The sequence below is a fragment of the Mus caroli genome, chromosome 12, assembly GCF_900094665.2.
Source record: "Mus caroli chromosome 12, CAROLI_EIJ_v1.1, whole genome shotgun sequence".
Classification (NCBI taxonomy): Eukaryota; Metazoa; Chordata; class Mammalia; order Rodentia; family Muridae; genus Mus; species Mus caroli.
Genome location: NC_034581.1, coordinates 37169212 through 37186035, shown reverse-complemented (window position 1 = coordinate 37186035; position 16824 = coordinate 37169212). Strand labels below are relative to the sequence as shown.

Here is a 16824-nt window from a genome sequence, read left to right as displayed (position 1 = left end):
CATTGCAAACTTTAAGGTGTATGGGACTTTAGATTAATTAGGATTCACCAATAGGCTATAAAACGTTGCTTAAACACCAAATACAGCATCCTGTAGCAACAGGTATTATATAACCTGAGCTGATTATTCAAGCCCAAGCCACCTGTGCCTGAAGAATGCAAATAATTATCATGAAGGGAATGTAGGGAGACATAAGTCATCCAGGTATTTGAGTAAATTCTCCCTTTTATTGTACATATGTAAAGCAGTCCTCGGACCCTTGAGGCTGTTGAAGAGTAATAGCTACAGAAGGGCATTTTTGATGTTGCGACAACTGCAGAATCTTCAAAGCATAATTTACTCCACTGACAAAAGCTCATTTCTAGATGCTTCCCTGCTTTGCAAGTAGTGCCACTGAAGGAGGATGGGAATCTGCTTGGATTTTTACCTGCCTTTGTTATTTCTCTTCAGCAATGATTTGTGAGCTTCATGATTTTAGATGAAAAGAATCTTTGAGTTAGTTAAGGGGTGACCATGTGAGAATGCCAGTGTCCAATCTTATAGAGCACTCACATGCTGGGCGGCTGATTAGACAAAGGCCACAGGAAGAGGACCAGAGAGGCAGCTGCCTTGGGTAGGGGATTTGGGTTTTTGCCATGGTTGACACCTATTTATTTGTTATTTGTAGACAATTTCCCCAGGGAAGGAAGGGAAGTGTGTCATCCTGCTAGAGGAACAGAGCAAGAAAACCTGTAGGTGACTGCTAATTTTCTCTGAAGGTTGGAAGATTTATATGTCATTTTTCTTTTTCGAAAACTGTGTACCCCTAGCAAGGAAACTGAAGACTCCAAGCGAAAGCTTAAGGAAAGTGTTTTAGATCTACCTCCTAAGAATAGCATCTGTTATTATCCACCCAGACAGACAGACAGGCAGGTCAGTCCCTGTTAAGTTTTTCACACTCTTGTCATAGAGACTTTTAATTTTAATCCAATGTCGAATGCCACAAAACCTTGACATTTAAAGACTGTAGTTATGACCAGAGCCGTATTTTGTTTAAATCCAGTTATGGCAATTAGGCTGCAAACCTCATGTACTCCAGGTGGGTAGCGAAAGCACCTCTGTGCTCTGTTCTTCCAGGAAAGCTGGAGGGAGGTGACTCCTGGTTGGTCGGGGGTTGGATCAGGTCTCCAGGCTCCTCTCTACCTTCTGCTCCACCTCCTTTACACATTAGCTTTCCAAGAGTTCTGTTGTCACTTCCTCACACAACCAAGTCCCCTCTGTATGACTTCCCCTTCTTAGAGCAAAGGAAACTACCTCCCAGATGGTCCCAGCAGCGATGCTGCTTTCTACATCTTTTGCCAAGAGACTTATTCCTGAGATAACCCCAGGAAAAGAAGCTGGGATGACCTTGTTTGGTTGACTGTTCTAAGTTTGGTTCCAGTTGTCTAGATCATCTCATTGTTACCCCCAAAGCCCAGAATCAGGGAGCCACTCAGGACCATACAGAGAAAGACTATTGTGGAAACAGGATTAGATATTTCTTATGCGTTAGACAAACATAGGGTGGTGGTAACAAGAATGGATTGCAGAAGTCAATGATCCTGATTCGAAATGGGTCTCAGTGGCCTATGATCTTCCTCCATATTCTTCCCCATTCAGCTTCCCTCTTTTCAGTGCCAGGGCCCTGTATGAGAGCTGCACTACTGAGCCCAGAAGTGGATGTTTTCACAGCTCCCAGAATAAATAAGATCTGATTGAGTTACCAACCTTGGGTTAAGACACTGCAAGAGGGAAATGGCAATAAGTATCTCTAAGAAAAATAACTTTTAAACTCTTCTGGCAGACTATTAATAATCATCAGTCTATAGCTTAATAGTGTAGTACTGGCTGAGCATGTACAAGGTCTTGTGTGAAATCCCTAATACACACAGAGACACACACAGTTTAAAAAAGTTATTTTATTGTTTTAGATGTATGGATGCTTTGCCTGCATGTATATATGTGCAGCACATATGTAATTGGTGACCACTGAGGGCAGAAGAGGACAATAGATCTCCTGGAACTGGAGTTATGAGCTGCCATGTGAGTGCTAGGAATCGAACTTGGATCCTTTGGAAAAGCAGCCAGAGCTCTTAACCACTAGGCCACTTCTCCAGGCCACATATCACTATAACCAATTAGATATTACTGCTGATGAATACATGTACATCTACTGTTAGTAAATAAATATTCTTTTTTTTTCAGTGAAAATGAATTTATTACATATGCTTAATAGTGACATTCTTAGAGTAGCCACTGCAGAGCAAGTAGGTAGTCTCCATTTCTCTCCCTCAGTGTGTGCTGGTTATTTCTGGAATCTACAGATTCTGGGTTTCTACACACTGGTTGCTTCAAGTGACCAGAGATGGAAATAAGGAGGTGGCAGGGGTTCAGCTCAGGACATTGGTCCAGAAGCAAGAGAAAGGCTCTGGCCCATCACTCCCTGAAAATCTGTCTGGTTTCCTAGCTAGGATTCATCAGTGGTGTTTTTTTTTTTTTGTTTTTGTTTTTTGTTTTTTCTTGGTGCTTTTAAATCCTCTGGCTGCACCCTGGCAAAAAGAGATAGTAGAAGGTATTCTGTGGCTGTAGGTCCTCCTTCAGGGGCAGCGGTTCAGAGCAGATCTTCATGGCATCACTGTCGTCTTTCAAGGCTCTGGCTGCTGCATCTGCTGCAGCTGGCATGGCTGGGACTCTCTTTGTCTTGAGTCTATCAAATCAGATATCTGCAGGGTACATGTATAGCCTTATCATGTGATCCGGTCTTAGCTGGTCTTGAACTTCTCTGGGCAGTTTTCACCTGAGCCCTGTACATGTCTTGCCTCTGGGCCAGGATCTAAAACAAAGAGTTATGTCATTCCAGGAAGTGCACACCCAGCAAATGCCCGGAGGGGAAGGCACAGCTGCAGAAAGAGCAGGTGTTTCTATGCCTCACGTGGTAATGGTGCTGGTATTCCACTATGGAGGCAAAAACTTGGCAATGGTCAGCCACCTGACAGGTGAACTCTGGCACCGTGGACTTTTCCAGCATCTCAGACACTTGAGTGAGCATGGCCTGTAAGCACAAGTGCTGCTGCACATCCCCATCCTCGAAGAATTCGTGATCCTGCAGGAAGTGTACGGGATGTGGAGCAAATCAGAAGGGTGTCTCCCCAGCCACAGGGTTTACTGATTAGGCTGCTCCAAGCTCCTCGGCCCTTCAGCCACAGCCCTTCAGCCCCTGTCAACATAAATCAATATTCTTAAGCAAACCTGAAGAATTTCTAAATAGAGTCATCAGAGTCATATTCTAATGTACTTATAATTCCTAACAAAGGCCAGGCAGGCATTTGCCTAATGTTCCGGGGTCCTACCTCTGGCTTTAGACTTTATTTCTAACCTAAGATTCAGTATCCCTTATTTAGTAGACATGTAAGTCTGGACTCCTTAAATGAGCCAGTCTCATTAGGTACAATATAGAAAATAAAACAATCAGAATAATGCTTGCATCAAAGGTAGGTAGAGAGGAATGAGATGAGGCATAGGAGATCCTTAGCATATTAATGACCCTAGACTGGCCTCCTAGCCTGTAATGACCAAGACATGGACAAATATAGCCAGATGATCTTTTAACCCCTTCAACATGAGACCTTTGCATGACTGTTTCCTGTTCCATACTTACGACTCTGTATTGATACCAAGACAGAAAGTATGTAAAATGACAATGTGTCTCCTTATTTCTTCTCAGTCTTTCTCAAAGAACGTGGTATCCACTTTGGGGAACACCTCTTTATTTAAATTACTAGTTTTCTAGGGTGGGGAGATGAAGTGTGTGTGTGGTATGTGTTTGTGTGTGTGTGTTGCTGAGGGTTAGATCTGGGTGTTTGTCTATGCTAAGAACATAATGTAAGACTAAGCTACATTCCAAACCAGTATTATAAGGGTAATAATGCATCATGTTTGTATCCTAGTTTGCTTCTCTGATGTAAGATCAGAGACCAAAAGATCACTGACCAAAAACAACTTAGAGGAGGAAAGGGTTTATTTAATCTTTTAACTCCCAGAAGATGATCCTTTCTTGAGGGAAGTCAGGGTAGGAGTTCAGTGCAGGAATAGAGGCAGAGACTATGGAGGAATGTTTTCTTATACAGCCCAAACCCAGGTGCCTAGGGATGGCACCTCCCACAATGGGCCAGGCCCTTCTACTTCAATCAGCAACCAAGAAAATGCCACCACAGACTTGCTCACTGGGCAGTCTGAGGGTCCCTTTCCTTCGTTGATTCTAGACTGAGTCCAGTTGACAAACAACAACAAAAAATAACCAGCATAGTGTGTGTGTGTGTGTGTGTGTGTGTGTGTGTGTGTGTGTGTGTGGTTGGTGGTGATGGTGGTTGTTGTTAATTGAATCCAGGCTTCATAAATGCTAGGCAAACACTTTCCCACTGAGTTATAGCCTTTGCCCTACACTTCCAGGTAGGGCTTGTGTTTTTAAGGTTTCTAAGGAAGACATTTGTCCTTGTATATATTATTTTAATTTCTATATACAACTAAATTAATTATAATGAAATATGTCAAAACATGATTACTTTTATCAAATAGTTTGATGTGTCAAAATCAGAGTCAATGTGTACTGGCTGGTTTTGTGTGTCAACTTGACACAACTGGAGTTATCACAGAGAAAGGAGCTTCAGTTGGGGAATCCATGAGATCCAGTTGTAAGGCATTTTCTCAATTAGTAATCAAGCGGGAAGGTCCCCTTGTGGGTGGTGCCTTCTCTGGGCTGGTAGTCTTGGTTCTATAAGAAAGCAAGCTGAGCAAGTCAGGGGAAGCAAGCCAGTAAGTAACATCTCTCCATGGCTCTGCATCAGCTCCTGCTTCCTGCCCTGCTTGAGTTCCAGTCCTGACTTTCTTTGGTGATGAACAGGAGAATAACAGAAGTGTAAGCTGAATAAACCCTTTCCTCCCCAACTTGCTTCTTGGTCATGATGTTTGTGCAGGAATAGAAACCCTGACTAAGACACAATGTGATCAGCAAAAACTAAAAGCCACTGTATAACAAGATAATCTTGCCCACTGATAACTTGCTAATTCAAAGTATGACTTTGGAAACATAATATGGTTGTTAAGGTTAGCCAGAACTACTGGCAATTGATATGAGATTGTAACTTAGTTCCAAATGGAAACTGCACCTTTAGAATGATTACTAGAAGTGGGCTCAGATGTTTTCATGTGAATTTCTTCTGGAAGGAGCTTAACATGTTGAAACTTTGAGATCAAAACTAGTGCTACCCAATACCTTTCCACAATAACGGACTACATTCTTGCTGCTTACTATCGTTAGTCACTAAACACATAGGGCAATTGGGCACTCAAAATGTGGCTAGGGTGACTCAAAAACTAAGTAATAACTTAATTTAACTTGGAATAAGGAGCCATGTGTGCTTAGTGGCTAGCATGGTAGATAACTCTCATCTACAGAGGGTTTTGTTTTTTTAAAGCAGGTAGACCAAGTATATAGAGGAGGATTTCAAGAGCTTTATATTTTAAAAAATGAATTCTCCTACCGTCTCTTATTCATTTGATTCCAATTTCCTCCTTTCACTATTATTCCACAGTCAGTGAACAGGTTAGCCCCTGGCTCCAAACCTTCACTGCTACAGTGATGAAAAAGTAGCCTTGTATAGACATTAGGGAGGGAGGGAGGGAAGAAGGAAAGGAGGGAGGGAGGAAGGGAGGGAGGAAGGGAGGGAGGAAGGGAGGGAGGAAGGGAGAGAGACAGAGTCAGAAACAGAGACAGAAAGAGAGAGAGTGACACAGAGACAGACAGAGATAGACAGAAAGTCTGTCGTTCCATATGAATTTTGTCTGCAAGAGAAAACAAAGGCGGGGCACTGAAAAGTAAGAGGCCTCCTTGATTTGTTCCCCCACTGGCTTAAGATGTTCTGTGCATATTAAGACAGCAAATCTATTGAACCTCATGCCAAGTGGTGAAGGGACACAGAGAGAGACAAATTGATCCTTGTAATATGGCAGTGGGGGGCGGGGCGGGGTGGGAGGGTGAGACTCGTAATCTTTTGACCAGGAGGAGTAACTTGGAAACTATGGATGCCATCTAAACTGACACCTCAAAGTCTGGGTGCAAGAGACTGAGGAAGAGAACTGGGGAGGGAGGAGAAGTTTGTGCTAAGAGGACTTGAGATCGCCACTTGAAGGCATCTCATTTTGGCAGATTATTTTGAGCTAAATTAGGCAACCGAGAAGCAAATAGCAGAAACGTTTCCTGCTCCCTCCTCATTTTCCTAAAAGCAGAATATACTTTTCCAAAGGCAGAGATCTTTCCTCTCTCTTTTTGGGCAGGACGTATGAAAGTTTGTCACCAAAGACAACTTCAAGCCCTTCTTTACACAAAAAGAGCCCCCAAGGAACATCCATCGCAAAGTCCCTCTCAGCTGCCTTTCCACAAGTTGCTACCCTTAAAGATGTGAAATTCTTTTCTTTCTCTCATCACTTCTCTAAAGCTGTGCTGTCCTCTGTTGACATTCAGTATAAACCTGGATCTAAAGTGACTTCTTTCAGAGTTATGTAGCCTGAGAATTTCCTTCTGTATATGGGGAACAACACTTGTCTATATACTTGTATAAATCTGTCTTAGTTATAGGGATCTTTCCTAGGTATACACATGAAGAATAAAGAGAAAATTATTTTTGCTCCATTGAAGTACCAAAGCCCCGGAGGCAAGAAAGAACACATTGTCAGTGGACCACAAATAGCGTAGGTGGAGAATAAGGCACGAGGAAAAACTGGATGGGGATCAACCTGGAGAGAAAGCGCCTGTCAGACAACAGACCCAAGTGTCTTACCCAGGCCAGACTTACTCTGAGAACAGCACATCAGAATGTAGTCTATATCAACAGACAGAAACCGAAACAGTGTGAAGTCAAAACAGCTGGAAAATTCCACAGAGGAAAATTTTTACTCTTACCTGAAAATACTGTACAGACAAATTAAAATTCTCTCCAAGTGGAATTTTTTAAGTGCTCATTAAATGAATGGAGAGAGATGTAACCATCAGTTCTGATACTTGTGGGGTTCAGTATGAACCTGGCTGTCAGCTGTCACTGGTCAACTGCATAGGCCCTTTGGAAAGCAGTTAGGAAATTTATATTCCATAGTTTCAAAGATGCTCACACTTACTGATTTACTTCTGGTATTCACATTTTAAGGGAATAATCAAAAACATGAAAGACAATATATGTCTAAAGTATTCACTGCAACATTAATATATTTATGTTATATTGTGAAATAATTAAACAGAGCTAAGACTTCCAACTATCATAAGGAAATATTTATGATGCTTATAGTATTTGCAACCATGTAAAGATCCAGTAGTCATGGGGGAAATCAGGCAAATTCAAGATGCTTGGTATTTTCAACTCAACTAGATGGAATCTTCAAAGTATCAAAGTTAAGAAACCCAAAGGATGTGGTCACATTGAAGTGACATCACCATTAGCTTTGGTGTGCGATCATTGATTATATTCCTAATTGGAAAAGAGAAGATATAAAGGGCATTGTTAAGATAATTAAGGAAACTGGTGTAGACTATAGATTAGATAACAGATTTGTATCAATGACGAACTTCTTGCTGTGTTTGTAGAAAAGAATGTCCTTGTTAATAGGAAACACACCAAAGCATATAGTGATAAGGAAACACAATGAAACACTCTCAGGAAAAAAAAAAAGTTGTTCAGCAAGATGAAGAAAGAATGGAAACGATAAGGTGTATACACTCATCTTGCACCATCACACACACGTGCACACTCACAATGATGGAATTAAGTATGATCACACCAAAGCAATGAGGGGGTTGTGGTATGGAATACACAGCAGTTTTCTCTCCCCCGCCTTGCCCAATTTCCTGACAGTAGTTGTATTCATTATTTATTTTGATGTCTTAAAATATTGTTGTTAGACATTGCTTTGCACAGAAGCATACTCTATGAGCTGCCCATTAATGTTTACTTGGGCTCTATTTCAGCGACGTAGGAGAGGAGATGGTACCCATGTACATAAACAACCATGAAGCCACAACCTCGCTTCAGTGCAAATCAACCGGGCCAAAACTTGCTACCCCAAGCCACAAGAGCATAGACAAGAATGTCCCGATCAATGTCCTCCACAATGTCGTGACAGAATGCCTCAAACTATAAACTGACAACATAGGACGGAAGTAAATTACATTCATCTGGCTTATCTAACCGTACAAGTGCTTGCCTTCAGAAACCGACTTTTAATGTATATATTCATATTGAGGGTTGGTGGGTATGATATGTATGTGGGTGCAGGCATGTGTATGCTACAATGTATGTGGGAAGGTTCCAGGATATTTTTCAGGAATTAATATCTTTCTTCTACCTCAGGATTTGGGGATTGAACTCGGATTGCCAGGCCTTCTTGCTAAGCATTTACTCACTGAGCCATCTCCAGCCCTGGGAAAACTATTTTGAGATGGTTTTGTCTTTTTTGTTCTTTCTTTCTTCCTTCCTTCCTTCCTTCCTTCCTTCCTTCCTTCCTTCCTTCCTTCCTTCCTTCCTTCCTTTCTTTCTTCCTTTCTTTCTCCCTTTCTTTCTCTCTCTCTCTCTCTCTCTTTCTTTCTTTCTTTCTCTCTTCCTTCCTTCCTTCCTTTCTTTCTCTCTCTTTCTCTCTCTCTCTTTCTTTCTTTCTTTCTTTCTTTCTTTCTTTCTTTCTCTCTCTCTCTCTCTCTCTCTCTCTCTCTCTTTCTTTCTCTTTCTCTTTTTTGGATATTTTCTTTATTACATTTCAAATGTTGTCCCCTTTCCTGGTTCCCCTACCCCCACCCCCTGCTCCCAAAACCCCCTATCCCATTCTCTTTCCCCCTGCTTCTATGAGGGTGTTCCTCCCCACCCTCAGTTTCCCTGCACTGGGGCATCTATCAAGCCTTTGTAGGACCAAGGACCTCTCCTCCCATTGCTGCATGACAAGGCCATCATCTGGTACATATGAAGCTGGAGCCATGTGTACTCCATGGTTGGTGGTTTAGTCCTTGGGAGTTCTGGGGAGGGGTGGGGATCTGGTTGGTTGATATTGTTGTTATTTCTATGGGGTTGCAAACCCCTTCAGCTCCCCCAGTCCTTTCTCTAATTCCTCCATTAACTCTGTGTTCAGTCCAATGGTTGGCTGTAAGCATCTGCCTCTGTATTTGTAAGGCTCTGGCAGAGCCTCTCAGGAGACAGCTATATCAGGCTTTTTTTTTTTTTTTTTTTTTTTTGAGACAGGGTAGCTCTGTGTAGCTCTGTAGTTCTCTGTGTAGCTCTGGCTGTCCTGGAACTCACTCTGTAGACCAGGCTGGCCTCAAACTCAGAAATCCACCTGCCTCTGCCTCCCAAGTGCTGCAATTAAAGGCATGCATCACCACCGCCCAGCAATTTCTCTATATTTCTTGCAACCAAACTGTATGGTATCTTCAGCAAGAGGGTCTTACCCATGCAGTTCTGGTGGGCAACCATAGAGACAATTTCCTATTTTGTCTCAGGGGCCTTGGGGGGCTCACTGAACACCAATTCACAGGAACATAGCTGATCTCAGGCACTGGGATTTTCATTTAATAACCTTATGGCTTCTGGGAGTGGATTTACTACCTATGCAGGGTACGATTATCTAAAGTATTACTTTTTAATTTTTAAAGTTTTCATGCATGTATGTATTGCATGGTGAGCATTGTGTTGGCTAGTTTGTTTGTTTATTTAGTTAGTTATTTAGTTATCTTGACACAAGCTCAAGCCATTTTCATTTGGGAAGAGAGAACTTCAATTGGCCTACAAACAAGTCTATAGTGAATTTTCTTAATTAGTGATTGATGTGGGGGGTCCCAGGCTATAGCGAGTGAGGCTCACCCTAGGATGACAGTTTTAGGTATGATAAGAAAGTAGGCTAAACAAGCCATGCAGACCGAGCAAGCCAGTAGACAGCACTCCTGCCTGGCCTCTGCATCAGCTCCTGCCTCCAGATTCCTTCATTGAGCTCCTTGCCCGACTTCTCTGGAAGATGGACTAGAACAAATAAACTGAAATAAACCCTTTCCCTTGCAAGTTTCTTCTGGCCAGGGTGTTTATCGCAACAGTAGAAACCTCACGGAGACAAGACTATCCCTCCTCATGTCTCCTTAACAAGCCCGGTTCCTTCTCCTTTCCCTTCCCCCACAAAATGACTCACCCTATAAATTGGCCACACAGGAACAAAGCAGATAAAGGCCATCCAGCTTAGCTAGCCGCCCGACTGGCTATTTATCTTTACAAAGCCTATTTTGAAGTTGGTTTTTAAAAACTCCTAGTTCCTGTGTGAATAATAAAAGCAAGTGGAAGTTTTTCTAGATAACCCAGATGGTTGAACTGGACATTTCTAAAGGGCTTCCATCTGAAAACAGAATTAGGGATACATGTGGATAGTAAATCAAAGTTCATTTATATTGGAAATACACAGTATTTGAGGTTGGGGTGTGGCTTTTTGGCAGACCTTAGCTACCAAGCATGAGCTTCTGGGTTTGGTCCCAGCACTGAAATGAATCACTCATGCATTCCACAATGTTAAAGCATGTCTCTCATGATTGCTACTTAGGAGGCCTAGGGGTTGAAGGCTAGTTTTTGTCTCTTAAGACATATTGTTCATTACTTAACAATTCTAAAAATTAGGCATAGTTTCTCTAATATATGCCCTAAGACATAGTAAGCTGGCAACGAGCTCTTTCTAACAAAACATGCTAACTTTTTAAAAAGATGGCCACATTTTGAGATAAAATAGTAAAATATTTTTACTCATCCTTAAAATATTTGTTATATATGTGTACTTCCTGCTGTATTATCTTCTTATATCATGTCATATTTTCACAAGCAAAGGTAGTTTGTAAGGAAGCCTTAAATCACTAATACAAATTGAAGAACATTTGCAATGAATAAGAGAATCCGCATAAATAGATACAGATGAAAACTAAGCTTTCTCGCCAGCTGCTTACCGTGCCTCTCCTCATTCTTTATTAAAAAGAGATATTGTCAAGTTCCGGAAAGATGCCCAAGACCTACAACTAACTGAAATATCTATCTTGGTATAATCAGAAGGATTCAAAAGGAACAGGAAAAAGAACTCTTTTTTTTCATTGTGACTCAATATGTCCTTAATGTGATTTCTGTGGCATTACCTAAAGATATCAGGATATCAAGCGTGGTTGAATCACAACCTTTCCCCTTCCCACACAATTAATGTGCTCCTCTCAGAAATCTATGTTGAAAACTTGTCTCTTTATAAGGTTTGGCTAGGGGATAGGAAGGAAAAATGAAATATCTTCCTCTGCTAACCACTAACCTAGGCTTCATCTTTGGGGAACTCCCAGATGGCCTGTTTTATAATATTTCTGAAAGCTCTTTTTACAGGGTGGATTTCTTGATCCACTGGCCTATATATCTGCACAGTATTGGGCCTCTGATCCTTGAAGTCAGATGCATTGATTCCCCTCTGGAATATTTTTTTTTAACTCGACCTGGCCTCTCAGGACCTGGCCTGCAGTGTCATCATACAATGTGGCATCTAGAGTGAGCTGGATACCAGTGCCAGGGACAATATTCCTGCAGAAAACCTATTGGTCTTGAGTATGAGAACAGGCTTAGCTGGTCCCCCCTCCCCCATCTCTGGTTAATGTTTCAAGCCAGCAAACAGCTACTTACCATGGTAAAGATGAGAGTCACAGACAGGAATGGGGACAGTGGAAGCACTTTCTGGGTTTGGGCTGAGGCCTTGTCATTGGATTGGTGGCCTCATAGATGCTATTTGACCATAGTTGCCCGCTAAGGCTATGGGTGAAAATCACTCTGAAAATTCCTACAAGCACCTCATCCTCAAAGATATTTGTTTGCTTACTTGTTTCCAGGTGTCAGTGTCTCTCTGTTTCCTAGGAGAGCTTTGAACCCTTGAGTTCAAGTGATCCCCTCCTGTGAACCTTTTGAAGAATTTTCACGAAAGTTCTATGCTCAGCTGTGTCAATGTTCCTCACATCATTATGGGGTATAGTCAGAGTCAAGAACCAAGAAATAGTAGATAGTGTCCCACTCAAGTTTTATGGACAGGGATAGAGATCTGGATATAATACTAATTTGCCAGCACCAACTGCCAAAACTGTTCTGGTGGCTTGGGAACACCAGCCTTCCTGTCAGAACACTGTGTAAGCAATCCATGCTGCTGGACTATAATGCAATCATTTATAGGCTAAGGCTTGAAAGAAGATCACTTACAATTTTCCTTACAAATTTTTAGCAGGCTTAACAGAACAAGTGTTTGTTAATCATCTTGATCTCCCTGGCTCATATCTTCAGGACTAGAAAAGAGTGTCTGGTACCCTGTCTTATTCATTCTGCTGTTTCCCTGTGGTCTTAAAGCTGACATTGTTGTTTCTACATTTAAAAGGAAGGATATGATCCATGTGTATGCAGAAGTGAGCTGCTCTCTAATTTTGCCCTGTATGCCAATTTCTCATTTTCAACTGCCTTAGCTACACAGAACCTAAAGCTGTCTCTAAAACAATATTTATGTAGAGGCTAGACAGAACATTGGATTCAAATGGATTTCAAAAATGTCATTATAATAAAAAAACTCGCATCAGTTATTCAGAGTTAAACTTAAAAATATCTTTGCATCCTTTGAAAGAGAGCAATTAATTCACAGGGAAAGTCACCCCATCTTCCTTAAAGCAAGCGGAGGCATTGTGCTGTCACTTGTAATTCTGGCAGAATCAGCACATCTCCTCTCTTCCCACAGGTTAAAGCTCTGTGTGCTGACTCTGAGTGACAGGAACAAATGTCATTGCAGCCACCGTCACACCAAACAGATGTCTCCTAGCTCTAAAGCCAGCCTTTTCCCTTGCTGGGGTATTGAAAAGCTTAATTAATGTTTGCAAAAACTCTTGAAGGGCCTTATATGGAAATCAGTATGTAATTACAAAAGATTGCTGTGAATGAGACTGGGAGAAAAGGTGGAATGCAGTTGGTAAACCTTATGATTTTCTTTAATCACGGCTTTCACAGTGCCGAAATAGAAAGGAGTTACTTTAAGCGGAATGATCTATAAGTTCAAGGCATTATTAAGTTTCATGGTTCAGCTTAATTTTCTTTAAATTCATACTAATGGTACTGACTTGGCCAAGTGCACTGAAGTTCTTTGTTACAGAAATTAAAATCTATTATTTGATATCTGTCTCCCTAAGAAAGCCTTAGTGGATAAGACGCCTTGCTTTTCTATGAGGTTCAGCCAGCATACATCCAAGCCACAGACTCATAATTGAATTTACTTGAAGCCTTTCTCTCTCCACAGAGCTTTTTAGTGCCTTGATAGAAACACATATTTTCTTTGTTAGATGACTGCTCAGGAAACTTCAGCAATATAGGTTATGTTTTGCATTTTATTAGTTTTTATGTTTTTCTGAAGCAGAACCCAGAACTGAGCTTATCCATCTGAAAGCATAATTTCATAACCATGTAATTTGTCGTCATATTTCTCCCTAGTACATCTTCTGGGACAATGTTAAATTTATTCATCTCATTTCAAGGCTAATGGATTCGAGTTATTATTCTAAGTAATTCATTGAAGCCATTGCTTGTGAATTCTGACTACAGTTTACCTTGGCAGTTTTTATGGGGCTCAAGACTTCAATGCCCAGGAGTTGAATAGTTCAACTCTGAACTGACCTTGTCATTGTAGTGAAAATCCCTGTGTACTGTGTGGAAGCATCACCTGTCAATAAGGAGTTCATGACCAATGAGCTGAGGCTGAGGCAGGACATCTGGAAGAGAGATAGGAACCCTGGGAGTTAGTCAGGTGTTGGGGAGATTCACCCTGGACTCTGAGGAAGTCAGATGCATGAAACTAAGGAGAGGTAACTAGCCTTCTGGCAGATTTAGAATAGTGTAAATGGGTTATATAAATTATGAGCTAGTCATGGAACAAAATTTATGGCCTACACATTTATTCATGAATAAATAAACCTCCAAGTTGTTATTTGGGAATTGGGGTATGGGTGGGAAAATCCCAAGGTTACATCCCACTTCTCTTACAGGTCTAGCTTGCAGGGATCTGAGTCTTGATCAAAGTCACAAGCCCTTATCCATGTAATAGAGCAACCTATCTGAGGAGAGATGGCTAAGTTGGTACAGAGGTTACTGACATCCTTTACCCAGGAAAGATTGCCCATTCCAGACTACCCCTATGTGGTATAGGGCTGTGACCAGGTGTGAGATCTAAGGTGTTAGCTGGAGGAGACCAAGGACATAGTATTTTTCAATAACATGGGTAAAATTCTTGTGCTGACCCTTTTGGAGTTAGTATAGTTGCAGCAAAAGGTAAGATCTAGAGAACCCAAGTCATCCAACTAGGTCAGGATGATTAGACTGGGGTCCAGAGAATCCAGTAGAAGGAAAGTCAAAAAGCAAGAGGAAGAACATGTGAGAAGTCAAGTCAAAACCTTAGGATGAGAACAAATGGTAGCAGTTGGTTCGTTGGTATCACAGATCCTCAGTGTTTGGACTCCTCCCTGTGTATAACACTTGAGCGGCTTAAATAGCATCACTGGTATTAAGTCTCAAAATTCCGAACTTGGAACATTATGGCAGACAGCATGGTAGAGGAACCATGCCATCCTTCAGCCCGTTGGCAGGCAGGGCCATCTTGACTATTTCTTAGTCATTTATTTGTTTAATGAAACATTTTGACTCTCTTTGAGACAATTTCCTTTGGGAAATGCTCTCTCTACTGCAATAGCCACAATAAAAACCATCTCTTAAACTTCCTTCATACATTCTGTCTTCCACAATTCCAAACTCCTCAACATTTCACAGAGGCTCACTCTTCATATTCCAACTCCCAGGGCCTCACTTTGATTCCTACCCCAGCAAAGGCTACACTCCAGTATCAGGGTTTGCCTACAATTTACCACATGTAGTGGCTCTTCCTGGTTGTCAACTTGATTATCTGGAATGAACTACAATCCAGAATTAGAGGTTCACCAGTGATCCTAATCTGCAGGCTGGGAAATACAAGTTTTTGACCTGGATCTTGGCATAGAGATCTTGAGGCATAATGACTATGAATTCCAGAAGATTAAGACCAGGAGACCTCTGAATTCAAAGTCATCTGGGATTAAAGGCCTGGTGACACACACCTTTAATCTGGGCTACACCTTCTGCTGGAGACCTACATAAAGACATTGGAAGAAGGAAGATTCTTTCTCTCTCTCTCTCTCTCTCTCTCTCTCTCTCTCTCTCTCTCTCTCTCTCTCTCTCTTTCACCTGCTTGCCTTGTGGGACTGAGCAATTGCTAAATCCTTGGACTTCCATTCACAGCTGCTGCTGACCATTGTTGGGAGTTGGACTGCAGACTGTAAGTCATCAACCGATCCCTTTACTATATAGAGACTACCCATAAGATCTGTGACTCTAGAGAACCCTGACTAATACACCACAGATACCAAGGGGCAGAAAGAGGTGATATCTTTCTCCATACACCAAAACGTCAGCATATATAGTCAACATTGCTATAACAGAGGGTTAACAAGAGAAAGCATACAACACTTATTTAGTGAAAGTTTTGACTCATGAGAGCCTTCAGGTCCAGAGAAAAACATTTCTATACTCAAGTTTTGGGCAGCTGTGTAGAAATGTGGTCCGACAAAAGCATATGATCTAAAGCTGGGGCGGTGACTCAGTCTGTATGGTACCTGAGTTCAAATTCTTAGCTTCCACGTGAGCAGTGGGTGTGGAGGTATGTGACTGTAGTCCTAGTACTGGGAGACGAGGAAGCAGATCCCTGGAGGACACTGGCTATCCAGCAGAGCCAGTTAGTGAGCTCTAGGTTGAGGGAGTGACCTTGCCTCAGAAAATTAGTGTGGAGAGGAGGTGAGATGGTTCAATAGGTCAAGGCACTTTCTGTGAGTCTTACAACTTGAGTTTGATTCCCAAAGCCCACAAGGTAGAAGAGAACTAACTTCCAAAAATTGTCCTCTGACCTTTATGTGAAAGCCACAGCACAGCCTTTCAACCTCAAACAAACAAACAAATAACTAGGGAAAATTACATAGAGCACGATTGAAGATGGTACCAGACATGACCTACAAACACATGCACTCATATACAAACATATAAAAACACCACACACACACACACACACACACACACACACACACGTTCATGCATACATGTATGCACTGTTGGCCTCTCTAGGGAGCTGTGGGCCAGATGGGGGTGTTCCAGAGAGAAGGGAAAGACAGACCTCTTTCAGTTTTATGGCTTGTTTTGTAGAAAGGAATTCTAGCTTCTATCACCTACCTGTAAGAAACTAAATTCTAGTTTCTGTAACATTCTTTAGGTGAGTACTGTGTGTTACATACATAAATCCTGAGCACAGTCCTTTATTATGAAGGGTCATGTGCTATACTATATGCATGTTCTACACTTCTATATGACTCCCACAGACACAGTGAATAATTCCTGTAGTGGATTGAATAAAAATAGCCCCCATAGGCTCATAGGAAGTAGTATTATTTAAAAGGATTAGGACTTGTGGCCTTGTTGGAGTAGTTGTGGCCTTTCTAGAGCAAGTGTGCCACTAAGGGTGAGTTTTCAAATGCTCAAGACAAGCCCAGTCAGTGCCTTACTGCTGCCTGCTAATCCCGATGTAGACCTCTCAGTCTCCAGCATCATGTCTGCTTGCATGCTTCAGTGTTTCCCACCATGATGATAATGGACTGAACCATTAAACTTGAAAGTCTGTAAGCCA

The 16824-nt window shown here is 41.7% G+C and overlaps 1 pseudogene; it reads right to left on the bottom strand.

The window, feature by feature from the left end:
* Positions 1–2495: 2495 nt before the first annotated feature.
* Positions 2496–3133, bottom strand: LOC110307341 (annotated as a pseudogene).
* Positions 3134–16824: the final 13691 nt, after the last annotated feature.